Below are 6,000 nucleotides of genomic sequence, written 5' to 3' on the forward strand. Positions count from 1 at the left end.
TTCAGATGTGGGGGCATCCACACATAGACCTCTTCGCCACCCACGAAAACAAAAAATGCCCAAGCTTCGCCGCCAGATACCCACACCCATTGTCCAAAGCAAATGCGATATGGATGAACTGGTCAAACAAATTTGCGTACGCCTTTCCACCTCTCCCACTAATTCCATTAGTGGTGCGAAAGCTACAACAGCACTCCCTCACACTGATTCTAGTAGCTCCAACATGGGCCAGACAACCGTGGTACACCACGCTGCTGGAACTCTCGGTAGTGCCACACCAAAGGTTACACCTCTCACCATGCCTCCTAACCCAGAACCATGGAGAGATCAGACACCCGGACCCAGCTCAGCTCAACCTGGCGATCTGGCTCCTGATATCCTAGAATTCGGATACCTTAACCTTCCCCCTGACTGTATGAACGTCATCAGAGAAGCTAGACACCTTACCACTAGAGCCTGCTACGCTGCAAAGTGGAAAAGATTTGTTGTTTATTGCCATAACAACACAATCAACCCTCTAGACGTATCTATACAGCACATCATATGCTACTTACTCCATCTACAAAGGTGTAACCTAGCATATACATCCATTCGGCTACACCTTGCAGCAATTGCCGCTTACCTACAAAACAGACAGCACCTATCACTTTTCAGAGTGCCTGCCATTAAAGCCTTTATGGAAGGCCTCAAACGAATAATTCCCCCCAGAGTACCACCCTCACCTGTGTGGAACTTAAATATAGTTCTCACAAGGCTAATGGGACCGCCTTTCGAACCTTTGCATAAATGTGAACTGTAATTTCTCACATGGAAAACAGCTTTCCTTGTAGCCATCACTTCCCTTAGAAGGGCCATATTACGATGTCAGCGGGAAGCAGCCAACGCCGCCAAAGAAAGGCATGCCGATTCCTCTGTTGGGGGACTCGTTGCGGGCCCCTAGGATGTTGGGGGGAATATGGGGGCTACCTATGGTACCCCCCCCCTGCATTTGCATGGACGACGTGGCAGGCACCACATGGTGCCTGCCACGTTGTGCATGCAAATGCACAAATGCCTTTTTTGTATTGCAACGGGTGCTGCTGACAGCACCGCCCGCCGCAATGCAAAAAATGCGGAATGCGCCCGCCAGTGTGGCGGGCGCATCCTAATTGCACATGCGGAACCGCCGCACACATAGCGGGCGGTCCCATTTCTCGGGGCGATGGCGGGCGGACTCATCGTAATAATCATGGGATCTCATCATAGGCACCTACAGGGAATTTAAGGCAGAAATTGGAACCTGGGAGGATGAACATAATCTACCTTCAGTGGACTACAGTGATGGTAGAAACCTCTGGGTAATACTATAACAACATGCAGCATGCAAGGTGTGACTGAAGTTAATCACCTCGGTGTGTGTAAAAATAAGTAATACTCACAGGTACAGTGACCTTCTGGCAGTGGGAACGAAAATGAAAGCATACATACTCAGAAATGCACTTTTGCTTCATGTATCAATAGTGGGAATGGAGTATGTTCTTACCCGCATCACTCTAAAGAGCAGTCAGGAAATCTGCAGCAATGTGCTTTGAAGACCTGGGTCTCGCGTTGCCAAGGTAACAATAACTATGGAGCAACAAGGACCCAGAATCTGAAGGTTAAAGCCTGTACCTAACATCTCACAATGGGAGACCTTCGCGCAACAGAGAGGTGGAGATACAGTCACTGTCCAGCCAACATGGCTCTGGGATGCGCGCTCATCTTTGGCGAAAACGAGGCCCGAAAGGCATCTGCTCTTCAGACATGATACCTTGTTCTGATGGGAATAAGACTAGAAACGCAGAAGCGTTTCACTGCTTCTTAGGATGTGCTTGGAGCCAAATTGTATCATGAAGAAACCTCCATCCAGAGGCATTGATAACGTGATTTGGGGCAATTAAAATATAGAAACTAAAACTAAGGTATAGTCTAGTGATGTTGACTTATTAGATGTCTCAATGAGCTACTTCAAAGCACATAACACTTGTCAAGCCCAGAGGGCATATCAAAACAAACTATTTGTGAATACTTATTCTATAATTCAGCTAGAGGTAAGTGTAGCCACTAGGGTTAGTGTTACTTGATCATAATAAACAGAACTACAGAGCAGCTATAAAAATCTTATCAGGCAGAAACTAACAGAGCACAAATACAATATTAAGAGGAGAAGATTACAGTGGCAGCGAACGCTCCTAGGGAAATTTTCCTAATAACGAAAAATCTTAAAAAGCGCTCACCAGCTGAGTTACCTGCAGAATCCTCTCAGCAACGTTGCACGGAACTCGCAGAGTTTTTTAATAAAAAAATTCTAGATAGTTACAATACTTTCCCTAATGCCTCCAGCCTTAATAACCTGGACCAGGAGGTAGAAATTCCGGGGGGTAGTTTCCCACGGCTAGAAGATATACCTGCTTTGGATTTAGCTACATTATTCCAACTGTTTCCCAAAGTTGAATCCGGTTCCCCCCTGGACGTAGCCCCCCATTGACATGCTGCGCAAGGTGGGGGATGTCATTTTACCTGTGCTACTGGAAGTATTTAAATTCTTCTTTGGCAACTGGCCAAGTGCCCAGATCGTGGAAACACGCTATGATAAGAGAAACTTAAAAAAAACAGCCTTAATCCTGACTTATGGGGCAACTATCGTCCGGTCTCGCTCCTCCCCATGACCAGTAAAATCTTAGAGAAACATGTAAATAGAACTCTCACTAAGTACTTAGGAGCTCACTCGATTCTGCACTTCCCAGGCAGGTTTTCGACCAAATCATGGAACAGAAACGACCCTGTTAACAGTAGTGGAGGAATCGTGGAAAGGTCTCGACCAGGGAGGCACGGTGCAATCGTCCTGCTTGACCGGAGCTCCACATTCGATACGGTCAATTACAGCATCCTTTTCGACAGATTAAAGTGATCAGAGTATCAGGAAAACTTCTCACCTGGATCAAATCCTTTCTGAAAGATAGGTTATACCAGGTATTCGAGGGCAACCACACCTCAAGAAGGGTGCCACTTACATGTGGAGTTCCACAGGGCTCCTCCCTGAGCCCCGCCCTATTTAATATATATCTAAGGCGCCTTGCTGAGTTAGTCCTGCCATATGGAATCCATATTATAACCTATGCAGATGCCGTCCAACTAGTGGTGGCACTAAGCCACCCAAAGAAGGTGCCAGCTAATCTAGAATCTTGCTTGGGAACGATGGCCACGTGGATGGACCAGTCGCGTCTCAAGCTCAACGGAGACAAAACGGAGCTAATGATCCTGGGCAACTGCTCCATTTCTATGGCCGGTTTGAGTTGGCCAAAGTGTCTTGGCCCATCTCCACAACCCAAAGAAAAGATTAAAAGTCTGGCTGGATAGGTCGCTCAAATTTGACCAAGCAGTACAATTATCAGCCTCATGTTACGGAATCATTAGACCGATGCGAACAACTCTTCCACTTCTCCCTGAATCTGCACGTAGGTTTATGGTTCAGGCACTGGTGTTATCCAAGCTGGACTATGGAAATTCCCTCTACCTGGGTACTCCAAAGTCCACAACAAGGAAACTACAAGTGGTGCAGAATTGTGCAGCCAGGTTGCTGCGCAACATCCCTAAAGCACACTCGGCCAAGCCGGCGTTAAAAGAGCTACACTGGATACCAATCAAGGAACGCATAATGTTCAAATCATTATGCATAGCACACAAAACACTTTGGGGTATGGACCCTAAAATCACCCTCTCAGTTATAGCTTTTCACCGCCCCTTGGGAAGCTTGCATCCAGCTAATTTGTTCCTGGGGACAGTACCCAAAATCAAAAGAGCACAGTCTGGAGGCTGAATGTTCACCTGTAACGCTGCAAATCTATGGAATATGTTCCCCATCGTTCTCCGTTCAACGATCCACCATCTCTTGTTTCGGAAACAACTAAACATGGCTTTTCCAGAAGTGACCTTGAACTGTACCCGACCGCTTGCTGTCGTAAGCGCTGGGATGCCTAAGGGTAGCTATGCGCTCTATCAAATGTTAATTAATAATAATCTGTGGCAGATCAGAGAAAATATAGGTAATCTTAGGAACAGAAAAACAAATGTCTAATCAAGTGAACTATGAATGTTTTGTTGAATATCTGAACATAACTATAATAATGTCAAGTTCACCTACAATAGAGGCCATGGCTGCATACCATTTCTAGACCTGTTGATTAAACACAATGACAAACACGTTCCATCTCTGTACTGAAAGCCCACAGGAAGGAACTGTTAGAGTAGTTTATCTCTACGTGCGGAAGCATAAAGCTTTTTCTCCAAAACCCCAACCGCACTGGACCCTCCTACTATTAGAGTATCCTGATCTTGGTTTATCTCTAAATCTTCGATGTACCTTTTTTTAGACGATAGGAGGGGTGAATTCCCATCTACTCTCTACAAACTTTTTTTACTTACTCAAATAGTTGCACAGTTCAATGAAATAACAGAAACAAATAAAATTACAAACCAGATTTAGTTACATTATTGTATTAAAGATCCAAAATCAATCATTATTAATAATCTTTTCAATAATTCAGTTAATAATACAATTCCTTTAATCAAAGCCCTCAGCATTTATGCAAGGAAATCAGAATCAAAACACAGAGGTACACAATCCGACTGCCATTGGGTAGAAGGATAATTCTCCAGGTCTAACAAGAAAGAGCTACACTAATCCAAGGATAGAAGAATAAAGTCTCTATGGGAATTGTCCATTAACTAAAGAGAGAATCTATCTCAAGATTAGTTCTGGTTCAGGAGGGCAAAAGCCCAGTCTGTCTGCTACTGAATGTAGCATAGAGCCATAAATCCAACATGAATTCGAAAAATCCTCCAAAGTCAGTCCGCATCGAAAAGCAAAGTGCATCTCTCAAAGAGTAAGGAGAAACTGAGAATGTGTTGCCACTCACAAAGGAAAATTTTAATTGAGTGTGTTGCCCCTCCTTCGGTGTTCCATCTTATATACGATTTATTACAAATGCTTGCGTCAGGTGGTGTCACACCACCATTGAAAGACATCACCAGTCCAGGATGTAGAATTAGCTCATTTAGAAAGTAGAAACATCAACTAATAATCTCATGTATTTCATGAGAACGGAAAAGTATGAGTTCATATCAAATTCTGAAAAGAAACATTATTGTATCATACATGCTATGGTTAGCATAACTTTCAGGGTGTCCATATTCTCATGAGAACCGAATCACATTATGTCCATTGGAATGTTCACTCTAAGTATGGAAAAAATAACAATTTCTAATCTCAGTAGACCATCGTTTAGCTCAGAACAAGTTTAAATGAGTCCCTCCAACATGAAGCATTGTTCGATTTCAGAATCATATTATCATTTCAATTAAAGTCATCTTAAAATCAAATTAATTCCATAAATCAATGTTAATTCTCATATCTTGATAACTACACATTATTATTTGTACTTGGGTATACTCCATTACGGCAACATTTTATTGTACCATAAAATCTTCTCGTGAAGCACCATTGGGCGGAGGAAAGGCCGAAGGGCAGAGTGAAAAACTCAAAGGCCTGTTGGCGCCAGAGGAACTGGAGGAAACGCCTGTATGGAGGAAACACTGGAACGCACAGGTAGGCGTCCTTCAGGTCTATACAAACCATCCAGTCGGCGGGGCAGAGAACATCTTGAAGTGGCGATACCCTAGACACTCATTGAATTGGCGTACGTTTATAACTGGCCGTTGTGCTTTGTCAATCAAGAATGTGTTGCTGATAAAGCCGTGAGGATATGGTGTGATTGGGCAAATAGCCCCTGTGGCCAGAAGTGCGGTGACCTCTGCATCCACCAGCGCAGCTTCCTGAGCCGATAACTGGAGGGGTCTTGGGCGCACTGCTTGAATGGGGGAACCAAGGAACTCTATTTAAAACCCCTGGATGGGCTGTAGGACCCATGCATTGGTTAGGATCTGTTTCCAAACTTGGATAAAATTTTCTAGACGGCATCC

The sequence above is a fragment of the Triturus cristatus genome, chromosome 1_1 (genome assembly GCF_964204655.1).
Source record: "Triturus cristatus chromosome 1_1, aTriCri1.1, whole genome shotgun sequence".
Lineage (NCBI taxonomy): Eukaryota > Metazoa > Chordata > Amphibia > Caudata > Salamandridae > Triturus > Triturus cristatus.